A 13,860-nucleotide genomic window follows, 5' to 3' on the forward strand; every position below is an offset into this window, starting at 1 on the left:
ATAAACAGCAAAGACATGATTTTAGGGCATCTCCATGGGTGCCTGTTATTTTTACTTAGTGAATTTGACAGCGCTATCCGCCAGGAAACTAGAAACATCCCACCAGGGAAAGGAAGATCTTGAAAATAAACACAGCCCGGGTGTGGGGGGGGGGGGTGTTCAGATAGAAGCCCGGAGCTCAGCTTCTTGGGTTCTGGTCCTGATCCAACTGTCTGACCTTGGGCCAATAACTTAACCGTTCTGTCTTGAGCTCAGAATCTACAAATGGAGGAAGACCATGGAAAACTTTCAGGGTTACGTTCCCATCCCATGCCAGCGCTGTTCCACCGCAGGGTCGGTTCCCCTCTAGCACACCGGCTGTACTTTCTGAAGCTACTGGAGGGCTCTGTGAAGGCTCTTCACCCACCCCTAGCAGCCTGGACACCCCCCCCCCCCCAGCCTCCGGTGGATTCGGGGACGGCAGAAACCGCGTAGACAGCACCACCTGGAGTCGAGTTCTCCCTTTACCAAGGGAACCGGCCTCCCCTTTCTTTCCCATTCCCAGCCCACGTCTGGGCAACGCTTCTGCTTTCGCTTGAGCTCAAGTTAATTTCTCAGAGAGGCTTCGGAGGCGCGTGGGAAGGTCCCGAGCTCGTGGGCAGTTCCTCCCGCGATCTAGCTTGGGGATCGGCCCGAGCCGGCGTCTCCAATGGCAAGTGTCTGCGTGTGTGTTTAGAGGCGAGCGCGGGGCTTTTCAGCAAAGGCTGCCGGGTGTTTGCAAACCAGGGCGAGCCCCTGTGAAAGCGGATAAAAGAAAACATTTATTAACGTGTCATTACGAGGGGCAGCGCCGGGCCGGGGCTGTCGCACGCCTCAGGGAACTCTTGGCTCCTTGCTGCTGGGAGGGAGGAGGACGAAACAGCGGAAAGAGGCTGGATTCACTGCGCGCCAGCCCGGGGGCCTGATCCATGGCCCTCGCGACTTCGCGCCGGTGTCTGGTGGACTAAGAGATGCGCCCCCGGTCCGAGTGGCACACACGCGCGCACACACGCACGCGCGGTCCCGGCTCGCCGGCAGCTCCCTGCTCAGTGCACATCAGCCACAACTCCGCGCCCAGGGCGAGCGGGAGCGGGTGCGGGTGAGTGCGCCCCGGGCCCGCGAGGGTGCGCGCTCGGCGGCGGGAGCGCGGCCGGCCACCGGCTCGGCAGGCAGCAGGCCGGGAGCCGCCGGGACTTCGGGCCGGGGCGCCGGGCAGCCGCGGAGGCGGAGGTGAGGAGCGATGGCTGAATCGCGGGGTCCCTGGCGGGGCGGGAGGCGGCCGGTCCTGGGTCCTGGCGCGCGCCGAGGCCAGGGCGGGCGGGGCGGAGCAGAAACCGGGATGCCGCGGCGGCGGCTGGGGCAGCGGCGAGGCTGAGTCCCCTACGCCCCGCGGCCCGGCCCAGCTGCGGCAGAGGCGCGGTGAGGCCGCGGGGGCCGCGAGGTGAGCGGGGCGTGGGGCCGGGCCCGGGCCGGGATCACGGATTCCAGGGCGAGCACGGCTCAGGTGAGCCCAGCCGGTACCCGCTGCCCGGCTCCGGGAGGGTGGCATCCAGAGGCTTCGGCACCGGCCGGCCTCCGGGGGGCTGACCGATTTGACCCCGTCTGCAAGACTGAAAGGCTCGGGGAGGACTTCCCGCGCCCCGGTGGTTCCCCGGCAAGGGCGCCTGGACCCGAGGGCTGCAGGAGCATGGCCCGGTTGACCCCTTGGGGTTTAAATCCAGAGGGCCAGCTAGAAGCCAGACCACGTGTGGCTTGTCCGGGCAGGACCCGAGCAAGCAGGGACTAGGAACTCGCAGAACGGAGGACAAATGAAATCGGAAAACTTCTCCCGCGCCAGGTCAGAACCCATCGCCCTGCAAACCCGAGTCCGCCGCGGGCTCCAGAAGCCCGGAGGGGACGCTGCAGTGGGGACCGCGACTTCGTTTAGAGTAGTCGTTCATTCATTCATTCGACAAGTATTTGTGGCGCTCTGAGCGTGCCAGGCACGGAGTGTCACCCAGGGAAGCGTGGATGGCCGTGTTAGTCCCTGCGAGGGCGGCTGGTAGCGAGAGGAGGCTCAAAGTGGGGAGACACCCACGGGCCATGGGTCTGCTTAGTGGCTTCTGCCTGGAGGGGACCTTGAGAGCTTGTCTCCCTACAAAGTAGGTTGCTCTGCACAGAGCTTAGCTGTGGTGACCCCGCACCCCCCCACACACACACTTCCTGAAAGTTCTGAGTGGCCCCACCCCTTCAGGACTGGCTCTCCTGCAGCTTGTTTTAATCACTTTTTGAGTTAAAAGTCAATATTTAATTAACCAAGTAATTACATTCAGCTTACGTTTGAATCTGGATATTTGCTGTGTCTGTGGGGACGCCCGCCCTCTCCCCTCTCTCCATCTGTCCCTGCCTCTTTCCCACGGTGCAACCCCAGGCTACTCTGGAGGTGTCAGAGAGCAGGTGACATTGGTTTTCCCTGAGGACTCCCTAGATTTTGTTCACTTTGCAGTTAGTGGGGTGACCGGGTCCAGCTCTTTGCTTAAAGGGGATCAACTAAGATAACAACCTTTGATTAAAAGGGGTAGGAGCTCCCTGAAGACTCCTCCCCCCAAGATTCTCCACCCAGTCTGGCTGGTCCCCAGGGAAATGAAAACAACCTGTTTCTATGTGGTTTAGTGTCGAAATCAGCAGTTTATGCAGGATGGTGTTGGTTTGGCCAATGGCATGTTGGACCTGCTGTCCCTGCCCTGACTGAGGGTAGTGTGGCTTTGGACTTTGTGTAACCTTCTTGAGGGTTTTTTTATTTGAATTTATGACATTTTCTGAAACCTTAATAACATGTTAGGTTTTCAGACTTAGGGTTGGAAGGGTGGTTTGCTGAGTCAAGGCTGGGCCTGAGGAAGGAATTATGAGCACCCTTGTACAGTCTATGTGCCTGTGTGTGTCCCCCTGGCCCACATGGACTCCATTCAAGGACCCCCATCCCGCATACAGTTTCACACTTGATATTCCAAATATTTTTTCACTTGGGAATGAGTGCTGCTCTGTAGTGGGGCTTTGGTGCTGGGTTTGGTAGCTTCTGGACCCTGGGAACTGGGGGATTATCACTCAGCCGTTATCTTTTCTTAGATTCTGCCCTCTCTGAAGACCCCAGGCCCTTCCTGCCTTTCTGACCAGTTCAAAGAAGTTTTCCCTTCACCTCAAAGATAAGAGGCAGGAAGTGTTTGAGCCAGGCCCTTGGACATAATAAGTCACGTGTTCACACAAAATCCCTGCTACTTCCTCACGCCCCAGGTCCACTCTGAGCCTTTCGGTTGCTCTTCCTCCAGGGGCTTGTTTTCTAAGTGCAGGGGACAAGAAAACCTCACTAGGGAGATAGTAATGCTAGTTAGAAGCCTGTCTGAATCCTTTCCTTTACCCAAAGAACCTCTAATGTTTTGGATAAAGAGTGGGGAAGTGCTCTAGTTAGTACTGTGTTGTTGCTATTTTTCTCTGGTTGTTTGGGGTTTTTTTTGTTTGTTTGTTTGTTTGTTTGGGGGGAGTTGTTTTTGGATTTGATTTGGGTTTTTTGTTTAATTTTTGTTTTGGCTTTTTTTTTTTTCCATCCTTTTTCCCCCTCCTCTTTTTCCCCAGGGTTTCATCTCCTCCCCTGGTCTAGATGCAAAGGTTCTCTCAAGTGTGGCCAAAGAAAAACGTGCCGAGATAATGCTTTTAGCTCCTCAAAAGCACAGGGAAAGATGTAGGACGTTGTAGGAGTGAGACCCTCTTGTGGCTGGTGGTGGACTGTCCTCAGAGTGTATTCCAGGCACTTGGTTTCAGGCTGGGCTGTGTGTATACTGATACATACAGAAAAGTAAACCTCTCCATAAGGACCTGCAGACCAGGACAGTCTGGCTATGGCCAGCCCCGGGGGCTGGCCTGGTGGGGACCCCGGCAGATGCCCATGATCCAGCCGGCTTCAAGGCGCTATCTAATTGGGAGATCATTAAGATCATTATAATTAATTGGCATCCTGATAAATGGCATGATTGCCTAATTGGGGTGGTTGCTAGGGAACTAGACCTCACTTGGAGCCTAGAGGGGAAGAGGCAGTGGCTGGCTGCAGTTGGGCGATGGGGTTACAGACCCTGCAGCTCATGGGCGGGAAGCCAGAACTCTATCACCCACATCTGCTGGCAGCCGCTGAGTGCAATTCCAGATGGAATGTGGGTTAGGGGTGTTTTCTTAGAAAGGCTGCAATCAGGACCCTTTCTCTCACAAGCCATTGAAAGTCACTGGGAGGCAAAGGAAAAATGCCTAATGTCTCTCACACACAGGGCCCCAAATCCCAAGACAACCCTGACATCGTTCACCACTGGATCAGGGACCTAGCGTTTGCCACAGACGCCATTCTTCTGTCTCCGCTCTGCCCTCTACCTCACTCTGTGCCTTCCTCAGAACTAAAGCTGCAGTCTCTGGCAGCCCCTGGCTGGGTGTTTAAGACAGCCGGTCTGTCTGGCCACCTGCCCAGCAATGACATGGGGACGTGTGACTCAACCGTTCTGTGTCTCTGTGTTCTCATCCAACAAGTGCTGGGAGTAAGTCCTCACTCCCTTCCCCGAGTCTGAGGACCAGAGTGACATCATCACCACCAAGTGGCTTAGCGTCTGCCCCAGGTGGACTGTTGTCATTATTGAGATGCCCAGATGAGACCACAGTGTGGCTGCTCTCTCACCCCAGTGGTCACAGCCCAAAAGCAGAAGCAAGCCTCTTTGTAATGAGAGTCCCTAAGTCTCATGAGACCACTGACCCGTGCACTGGCTGAGGTAGTACGTTACACATGTCTCCGACTATAGTCTGAGGAGGAGAGAGGACTGCTTGGTCTCCACAAATGGGGGAGGGTCCCCTGGAATGAGTAAGTCTGGTCATTTGGGAAGCAAGGAGCCACCTTTACAAGCAGCCATGGTCAGAGGGGCCTGTCAGCATCCTGGCTGAGGACAGGGACATCACCACCCTCCCTTTCCAAAGGGTCCTTGGGAACCAGAGACTATCTTGGCTGCTTCAGTGGATAAAGCTGCAGCCTGGCTTTGATCCAGGGCTTTCTGAGGGCTGGGTTTACCTGGTTCTCTATTATGAAAATCATCTTGAAGTGTTTGTTTAAAAAAAAAAAAAAAGCATGTAAAGTCCCACGGAGACAGCAGGCACCCTGCATGTATTCGAGACAGCAAAAGGCTTGGAAAGAGAGTCTTGTCCACTTGTGGTGATGGCAGTAGGGGACAGTACCCTAGATGAGAATGGGGATAGAGAAGTGCAAAATGCACCCTTTTCTTGAGCATGACAGCCTTTTTAGTATTGTGAAGGTCCTGTTACTATGTGATGCCACATAGGGCCAGTGCCACAAGGGCTCAGGTTCCCCATGATTCCCAGTACTACACAGCTCAGACTTACCTCTTGTCACCTCTAAGTACTTGACAAGAGCCAGGTGCTGCCCGAGGGCCTAGCCCAGCAAGAGAGAACCTGGTCCTCCAGAGGAGTAAGGTCCCAAGAGCAAGCAGTGAACAAGGTCATAGTCAAGGCTGTTCACAAAAGCCTTAAAAAAATAATGATGAAATAAAAGACACCTTCACCAGTGTGAAGCATGGCGAGGCATCTTCAGGAAGGTGGTCCAGAGAGGCCTCCCTGAAGAAGACATCTCTGAGCCATGGCCTGAGGTGTAAGAAAGAGGCTGGCCTTGGGAAGAGCTAAAGGAAGAACATTTGAGGTGGCGAGAACAGCCCGTGCAAAGGCCCCGGGGTACAGAGGACATCCGTGATCAGGGCACACAAGCCCAGTGGGAGTAGGGAGCCGTGAGTGAGCTGTGGAGACTGGAGACGGGGAAAGAAGCGTGACATTCGGACTTTATTTTAAATGACATGGAAAACCATAGGAAGCCGTAGGACAGGAAGGAGCCCATCTGTGTCCAGAAAAACTTCAGCTAACGCAATGAATAGGCTTGATGCTAAGAAGTAGGGAGGTAATGCCCAGGGCCATCAGGACCATGGGGGTGACGAAGAGTAGCTAGGTGACAAAATCATGGTGATGGTTTAGTTTGTGCCATGGAGAAAAATTTGGGGTGTGGAGCCACTGATTCTCAAACAAGGGTGCTCTTGCTGGCTAGGAGACACGTGGTATTAGTGAAGACAGCTTTGAGTGTTACAAACAGAACACCGTGGGTGGAGACCGTGGATGCTTCTAGCTTCGTCCCCTGCTCAGGAGAGCCCCACCCACAGAGTGACCAGAGTGCTAAGTGCAGTGACTAGGTGGCCTGGGACCGAGTGGTTCCTGAGCATTGTGAGGAGGGAGCAGGAGAGGAAGGTGAAGGAGGATTGAGCCTAGTGGTACTCTAGGCCCCTGGACACCTCTAGTGTCTTAGATGTTCGAGTCTGTAGTCGGCTGAGGCTGAAGACTGTGGGACGGGATACGAGATGTGCTTACAAGAGAGAACTCACATTGCATTCGCTGGTGTGGTTGGTTCCCTGTCCCCAGGGCCTGTCACATACCAATTCAGTGAATATTTTTGAACACCCCACTCGCTCCCCTCTACATTCCTGGGAGCACTAGAAGACGCTGACAGTTTCCAACGACTGATTCCTCACTCCTAGGTGATTGGCAGACAGAAATCACCACTGCAGCAGAGGCCGAGGGGTGGGGGTTGGGGGGGCATCTCTCCCCTGGCAGGTGGCACAATGCCTCCTGAGTAGAGCAGCTTCCAAGCCTCCTCTGCAGCTGAGCCTAGCACTTTGCTAGATTCTCACAAACCAGTGTTTTACATTTCCCGTCTCAATCGGGATTGCAAAACACACATGGGCCCAGGGGCAGGGGCACCAGACTTCATAGCTGTCTGTTGTGAAAGACATGGCCCCCTGCTTTACACACACACCGGGCCCCACTGGAGACAGCCCTCCATTCCAGCCCAGACTCGAACCCTTAAGCTAAGCATGCCGATGGGGCCTCCGGGTAGGGGAGGCTGAGGCCGTAAGCTGGGGACTTCAAGCAGGGACGTAAGATGTGTTTGGCCAGGTGGATGCCAGATGTGTCTGGAAAATATATTGCTGACAGCTCTTCTTGTGGGCCCATGGCTGGAACCCTAGCAGGAACCTGACCTACCTTGGTAGCCAGAGAATCGGGGATCTGTGCAAATAGCCTAGGAGGGATCTGTGTTTGGTGAGCCCCGCCTATCTGCCGGCTCTGGAGACCCATGCTGTCTGCAGACCTCAGGCCGGTTGCTAAGTTGGATGTTTCAGAGAACAGGGAAGCCAACCAAGGTTGTTCCGATAACTCGGAGTCTAATCACTATGCTGTCTTTACGTAGAGTAAAATGGAATTCCTGGCTTCGAGATCTGAGCAATTGACACTTCTATTGCCTCCCCCCCAACAAAACATTCAAAGTAGCAGAAAGCCCACGTCTTGTCCTTTGAAAGCACCTTGTGATGATGTTTTCGGTTTTCTGCATCCACTCGCCCTCTGTCCTTACTATGTCTTTCACCTTCTTGTCTCTTGGTTTCAGTGTAGCTGCCACAGCTCCAATCATCAGATCTCCCTTCAAAGTAGGGATATAGGACAGAACTTTTATTCTGTCCCTTATTTTCCAAAGAACAAAATCCTTCTGAAGCTCACCCTGCCACAGGCTTTGCTCTGTGTCTCATTGGCCCCTGGCTGGGCGTTGTACTGGCTTCTAAACCAAACACTGGGAAGGAGGAAAGGATAAGTGGGATTTTGCTGATACCCATAGCTCAATGCTTCCCAAACCAACAGATCAAACACCTTCTGGTTTTAGCAAGTGCTTTGAGGGAAGGTTTACCTGGAAGGGACTCAGATAACTTATCTGCACGGTCATCAGTGAAATACCCCGATTAGGAATGAAAGGGAAAACAAAGGCAGAATGGCTTATAATTAAACACAGTGAACACACTGCAGCCCAGCACCTGGGCAGGGCACCTGGGTGGAGCACCTGGGTGGAGCACCTGGGTGGGACACCTGGGCAGGACTGGTGAAGGTGCCCACATTGTTCGGAGGGGCACCTCACAGCAGGCAGTCCTGGTGGATGTTTGGCCAATGTGACCATAAATATTTTCTAGCAGCTGAGGAGACTTTACTAGGTGAATAACCCATATGTTAAGAAACCACAAGGACCTGAACTGGAATTCCCCAGCATCTAAGTAAAGACCCAGAGTGTGGCTACAGCACCCGTAATCCCAGCACAAAGGAGGCAGAATCAGGAAGAACCTTAAGGCTGGCTGGCCAGATAGTCGAGCTGAATTGTTGAGCTCCAGGTTCATTGAGAGGCCCTGTCTCAAAACAAACAACAACAGGGGGAAAAGGTCGAAGACAACAGCTGCTGTCAACCTCTGGTCTCTTCACACACACACACACACACACACACACACACACACGCCATGTACCCACAAGACAATGGCAATTTTTATAAAATACTGAACAAATGGCCACATTTCTCAAGTGAAATGAATTTTGCTCTTCCCTTAGTGTATTTGGGTGTAGGGAAAAAACTATTCAACAGTGATCTTGTTTGTGGGTGACAGCCCTTTTCTTGGCTCTGGGAGCTGCCAGCAGCTTTCTCCTCTGCAGTAATTTCAGGCAGAAGTTAGGAAATTATACTGGAACTCGGGCCTCCTGGGGCCCAATTGTGATCCCAGTAGTTTGGAGGCTGGGGCAGGAGATCATACATAGGGAGTCTGAAGCTAGTCTGAGCTATATGAGATTCTGGTCCCCCAAATCAAAGCCGGCCTCCCCTCAGCACTCCCGTTAGTTCTGTGGTGCCTCAGATATCCTCACATAGTCCCAGGGTGCCCCCTTGGGCTAGGAGAGGCCCTCTGTGAATATCAGTTTACAACAATGCAAATTTGGAGAACTGGTCTACCCTAAAGATGCCTGTAGCTCCTGCACCGGCCTGCTGTGACACCCAGTGCAACCAGCAAAACAAAGCCAGCCTTTGCCACAGTCAGGGCCAGGTGTCTTTCTTGGGATCATTGTCATCTCACCAGAATTAGATGGAGCAGGGGTAAAAGAGATATCCCAGAGGTCATGGTATCACAATCAAAGATGACAGACAGCTCTAATCAGAATGCCTTGCTCTGCTTGGCCTCTCAAGAGCTGTGTGCAGGTGGGCGAACCATTCTGCCCCTCTGAGTCACCATTGCCTTCAGTGGAATCCTGAACAGCCATAGCACTGTTCCCCAAGTATCTGTGGGGACCCAAGTCAGTGCCTGGGCACAGGGTCCTGGCTACAGAAAACCTGGCTTCCGGTGGTCACCACTGTAGCAATTTCTGCTCATATCTGAGAATCCTTTTTTAGCTTTTGTGACAGAGTTGGCTGTTGTCTTTGGGGCACCACCTCTAGGGAAGTCCACTGGCCTCCCTGTGGCAGTTCAGTGGGTCAAGAAGGAAGGTAGCATCGGGCTTACTGCTCTGCTACACCAGGTCTGCTCCCCACCCACCCTACCTTCTCTTCCAGGCCCCGTCCACACTAGCCCAGGAAAGAAGCCAAGCTCAGGGCCTAGAATCTGTCCCGAGAACCCAGGGTGGCACCTGTCACTCTGAGCACAGGCAGATAGTTTGAAAAGGAGATCTTAGACTCTCCCAGTGCCCTGGCCACAGCGTGATGGTTAACCGAGCACCTTTGGAGTCACAGTCCAAGCCTTGAGATGCTGCTTCCCAGCTGCCTAAGAATACCAGTGTTCTGGGCTCTTGGGACCCATAAAAGCAGGAGAGAAGGCTTAGGTGTATTGCCTCTGCTAAGTCCCCTGCAGGTGGCACGTATCCTGAAATAGCATATGTCAGGGCCTGGTTCTATAATAAAATATAGGCTCATTGCACTGTCCTGCCCGATCTGTACCCCCACCCCCACCCTGTTTACCTCTCAGACTCTTGTTACCTGCCCTTCCCCATCCCCCACACACTGGCCACGTCTCTCTTCTCAGATGTTGTAAAGCTGTCTCCATCCCCAAGCCTAGGCACTTGCTCATGACGCTGTCTAACATCGGGCACATCTGGCTTCTTGGATTTCATATCTAATGTCACTTTTGGAGGACACTGTCCCTGGAATTCCCTTCTTTGTTCCCTGTTTCCTCTCTCTTCACTAAAACATAAGCCCAGTGTGGTGGGACCTTGCTCTTACCAGCCCTGCAGGTACCCAGGAGAGAGGCCACAGACCAACTGCCTGGAAGGAATGGAGTCTGCCCTTGCTGGAAGGTGACTGCTCCTGGAAGTCCAAACCAGTTTGTCACTGGCCAAGAACAAGCTTGAGGGGGAACTGGTTAGATTCCCACGTTCCCACAGTAGCTAGTGGGGGAGGGGTCACCCCCAGATGCGCCAGCAGGAACAGTGGATCCCAGGGGCACGGGACTGGTCAGTCTTGGGCCACCTGGGAAGTAAAAGTTCACCTTTGTGACAGGTGGTGTGCTGGTCAGGACAGAGGTTTCTCTCATCTCCTGCCTCGACTCCTAGCATCTAAGCCCATCCCAGGATGAGCTCTGAGCACTTCCTGGGCTCCAGTGGACCAGGGATGGTTATCATCCTGCTTCCTGTATAAGGGGAGAGTTCTGGGCCCTGTCTGAAAAACAAAGGCTGCCTTCTGGGGGGAAGGCTGCTTTTGGCTTTGATGTTCTTCAGCCATGTGTTGTTCTGAGCCTTTGTGAGTGAGTCAGTTAGTCAATGTTGAGGGATGGGAGTGTGACAGGGTCTTGCTATGTAGCCCAGGCTGACCTGGGACTGTCAGTTCTCCCACCTCTGTCGGCCTCCCAAGTGCAAGAATTACGTGCATATTTGAAGGGTTTTCAGCTTCTTCTGAAACTAGAGGCCCAGGAGACAGTGTGTGCCCTGTCAGGCCACCTGAGCACCTCTTAGCCCTAGCCAAAGGCTGTAACTGAGTCCAGCTGCCTCTGTCCTTGCCCTGCCTGGCTAGTTTTCCCACAGTGGAGCTGGCCTCTGCAGGAACAAAGCTGGGGGTCTGGGGGAGTGGCAGGGGATACAGTAGTCGAGGATCAGGCCCATTCCTCCGATTACAAGGCCCACACAGATGCCAGCACCTGCTATGACACACCTGGCAGGTGGCACACACTTGTAATCCCAGCACTCTGGCTGTGGAGGCAGTAGGATTATGGGTTTGAGGTCATCCTTGGCTACATATCAAGCCTGGGCTTTATGAGACCCTGTTTTACCAATAGTAATAATAATAATAATAATAAATCTACCCTGTACTTGTTGCTTGACACTTAATCATTCCCAAAATCTTTAAAAGCAGAAAGTGGATTGTGTCTGTTCAGTAAGGGGAAACTGAGGCACTATATGGACGGCTTCTGTGGGGTTCACTGAGCTCAGTCATCTCCACCTCTATTTCCGGGCTCTGAGGTGCTTGTTGGAGGTGGCAGCAGCTCTCTGTGTTCTGAGGGTGTATGGGCCGCCAGTGGGCTGCTTTGAGTGACCCCAGCTGGGAAGTCCAAACTGGCTATGCCCTGCTGCCCACGCCTAGTGCTGGTGACAGGGCTGGTTTCCTCAGCCGTGCTGAATCCACATCTCTGTGTGGCCTGCACAGCCACACGGTGGCTGAGTGGTCTCCCTCAGAAATGAGGTGCAGAAATGAGAAATGCCGAGTCTTAAGCCTTACACTGGTTCCTCGTCACCCTGGCCAGTTTTGCTAGGTCAGAAGAGGGTGAAGGACTGCACCATTCCCTGGGGTGGAGCTGCAATGGGGTGGGGCTTCCGGGCAGAGTCTAAGGAACTAACAGCTAACCCACACTCATGCTTGCCTCAGGAACTGGATTCATCTGGAGGGCACTGGAAGGCTCAGGGGTCTGTAGGAGGGCTGGGCTTAGGAGAGCACAGGACACAGTCTGGAAGTCTCTGAGCAGGAGTTTCTAGCCACCTTTTGGAATGTGGAATGAAGGCCTCAGAGAGACCATTCGCCCCTGCTGGGGCCCTTGCTCTGAGCACTGTCTGGGAGGCCTCTGCTCAGGGAGAGTCTCATTGGCTAGCCCTGGTCACGTGATCACCCTTGGTAGGAGAGAATATCCTCTATGAAGTAAATTGGGGTACTGTTTTCCAAAGAAGGAAGGGGAGGTAGGTGCTTCTCAGTCAGGAGAAATGAGACATCTGTGTGGCCCTTACCAAGGTAGAGCAGCCATCATCCCAAAGGATGGAGTTTATTAAGGCCGACGGTGACAGTTTGTCCTGTTCCCAGACCCTGTAGTAAGGTACTGTTGGGGTCTGGAAGCCCCTCTCTATAGGGCAGACTCAACTCCTCTCATCCAGCTGTTCCCCAGTGTTATTTTCTGGAAAATGAAGGTGACCTGTGTGCCCAACACACCCCAGTCCCAGCCTTGTCTGGACCTGGGTTGCTCACTTTTCTTTATTGCAGCCCCGGGATGTGCCTACTTAATGATGCTCAGGTTGATGCCTGACTGTCTGTAAGTCACTACTCCAGCTCACACGATCCACAGCCTTCTCTCAGATAATTCACTAGCCCATGAGGCACACAGGGCAGGAAGTGGGGTCCACAGGTCCTCTATCCATCCCGTATATAGCTGGTTATTTGGTCAAAGGGACGTCAGGCATCCGACCCACCTGTGTGTCCCAGTCTCTGGAATGACCAGAGCATCGGGTTGTTTATATTGGCCCGGGATGGAGGGATGGCATGTTCAGCCAGGCAGCAGGCAGGAGAAGAAATGCCTGGGCTATTAATTCCAGCAGTCAACATGCCCTCGCGTTCCTAGATGGTCTTCCTGAAGAACACAACAGCCAGAAAGAAACCCCCGCGCTGTGTGTAGGGCACCCGTGGGGCACGGGAAGTGTGGGGCTGAGCGATGGGGTGAGGGAGGCTGGGACGGTCAGTCCCCACTGAACACCAGCCGGCAATTAGGCGTGAATAACGACTCTGTTCAAGTTGGGCTTTATTGCTTTTGGCTCCGGGCCTTTTACAGAAATAACTGTAACTCCTGCCAAGGAAGCTTTTGTCCTCAGCTGAGAGGAAAGAACAAAGAACAGAGGTGGGAATGTCTGCATCTGATTCCAGTTCCCCGAAACACCCAGGAAGGACGGCAGGCGTGGCTGTCCACAGGCTTCGGCTAGGGTACAGCTGTGTCCAGCCTCAGCTGTGCCAGCCAAGCTGCACGCTTCCGCCACCCATCTCTTTGTGCTTACTCCAGCCATGGGGCCTTCCCCTTTATTAGTATTCCCGTGTGGTGTGGATGGATGGGGGAATGGGAGTCCACAGCGTGCGTGCACAAGTCAGGTGACAACTTTGTGGATTCGGTTCTCCTGCCTTCGAGTGTGTTCCAGGATCAGAGTCCAGATTGACTGGCTTTTGTAGTGAGTGCCTTTGCCACTGAGACATGCCCCCCCCCACGGGCCCTTTCATGCTTTAGAAGGTAGTTCATGATCATTCCCAAGGATACCCAAGGCCCAAGGGTTAGTCCCCAGCAATGTGAAAAAAGGAGGGATGAAGAAAGGGAGGGAGGGAGGCAGCGTCTCAGCTATAACCCTGTAACTGTGTCTCACTAACCTTTGAGTCTCAGCTCAATGTCACCTCCTCCCAGAGGCCTCCTCTGATTGACTCTCTGGCACCATCCCCCCCCCCCCCGCCTCCCAGCCCCCCTTCCCCCCATTCCTTCAGAGCTCTCAGAAGAGTCTGAAACTCCTCATTAGCTCCTTCTCCATTGTCCTTGCCAGAGCACCAGTGTCTGGAGCCATCCCAGCCTCATATTCCCTGCAGCTCCCACGCACAGTGGCTAGCACACACAGTAGGTGCTCAGGAAAGATCTGGTGACTGGAAGAGTCCCTCACAACTCTCCAGCCAAGCTGCAGAGGGGCCTCATTGTGGGTTTAGAATGGACC

General features: G+C 53.8%; 1 protein-coding gene across 3 annotated transcripts in view; it reads left to right on the forward strand.

Moving 5' to 3' along the window:
* The first annotated feature begins 592 nt into the window (after positions 1-592).
* SULF2 (sulfatase 2) overlaps positions 593-13,860 on the forward strand; it is a 76,574-nt gene continuing 63,306 nt past the window's right edge. Inside the window, exon 1 of one of the 3 annotated variants that reach the window (XM_080925291.1) lies at positions 593-691. The gene's annotated coding sequence lies outside the window, so the exon portion shown is untranslated. Of the gene's footprint in view, positions 692-893; positions 1,249-1,817; positions 1,856-13,860 lie in introns of those variants that run through there. The other 2 variants (XM_080925290.1, XM_080925292.1) reach the window with 2 other exon arrangements.

Source organism: Micromys minutus, assembly GCF_963924665.1.
Source record: "Micromys minutus genome assembly, chromosome: 11".
In the NCBI taxonomy this organism is placed as follows: domain Eukaryota; kingdom Metazoa; phylum Chordata; class Mammalia; order Rodentia; family Muridae; genus Micromys; species Micromys minutus.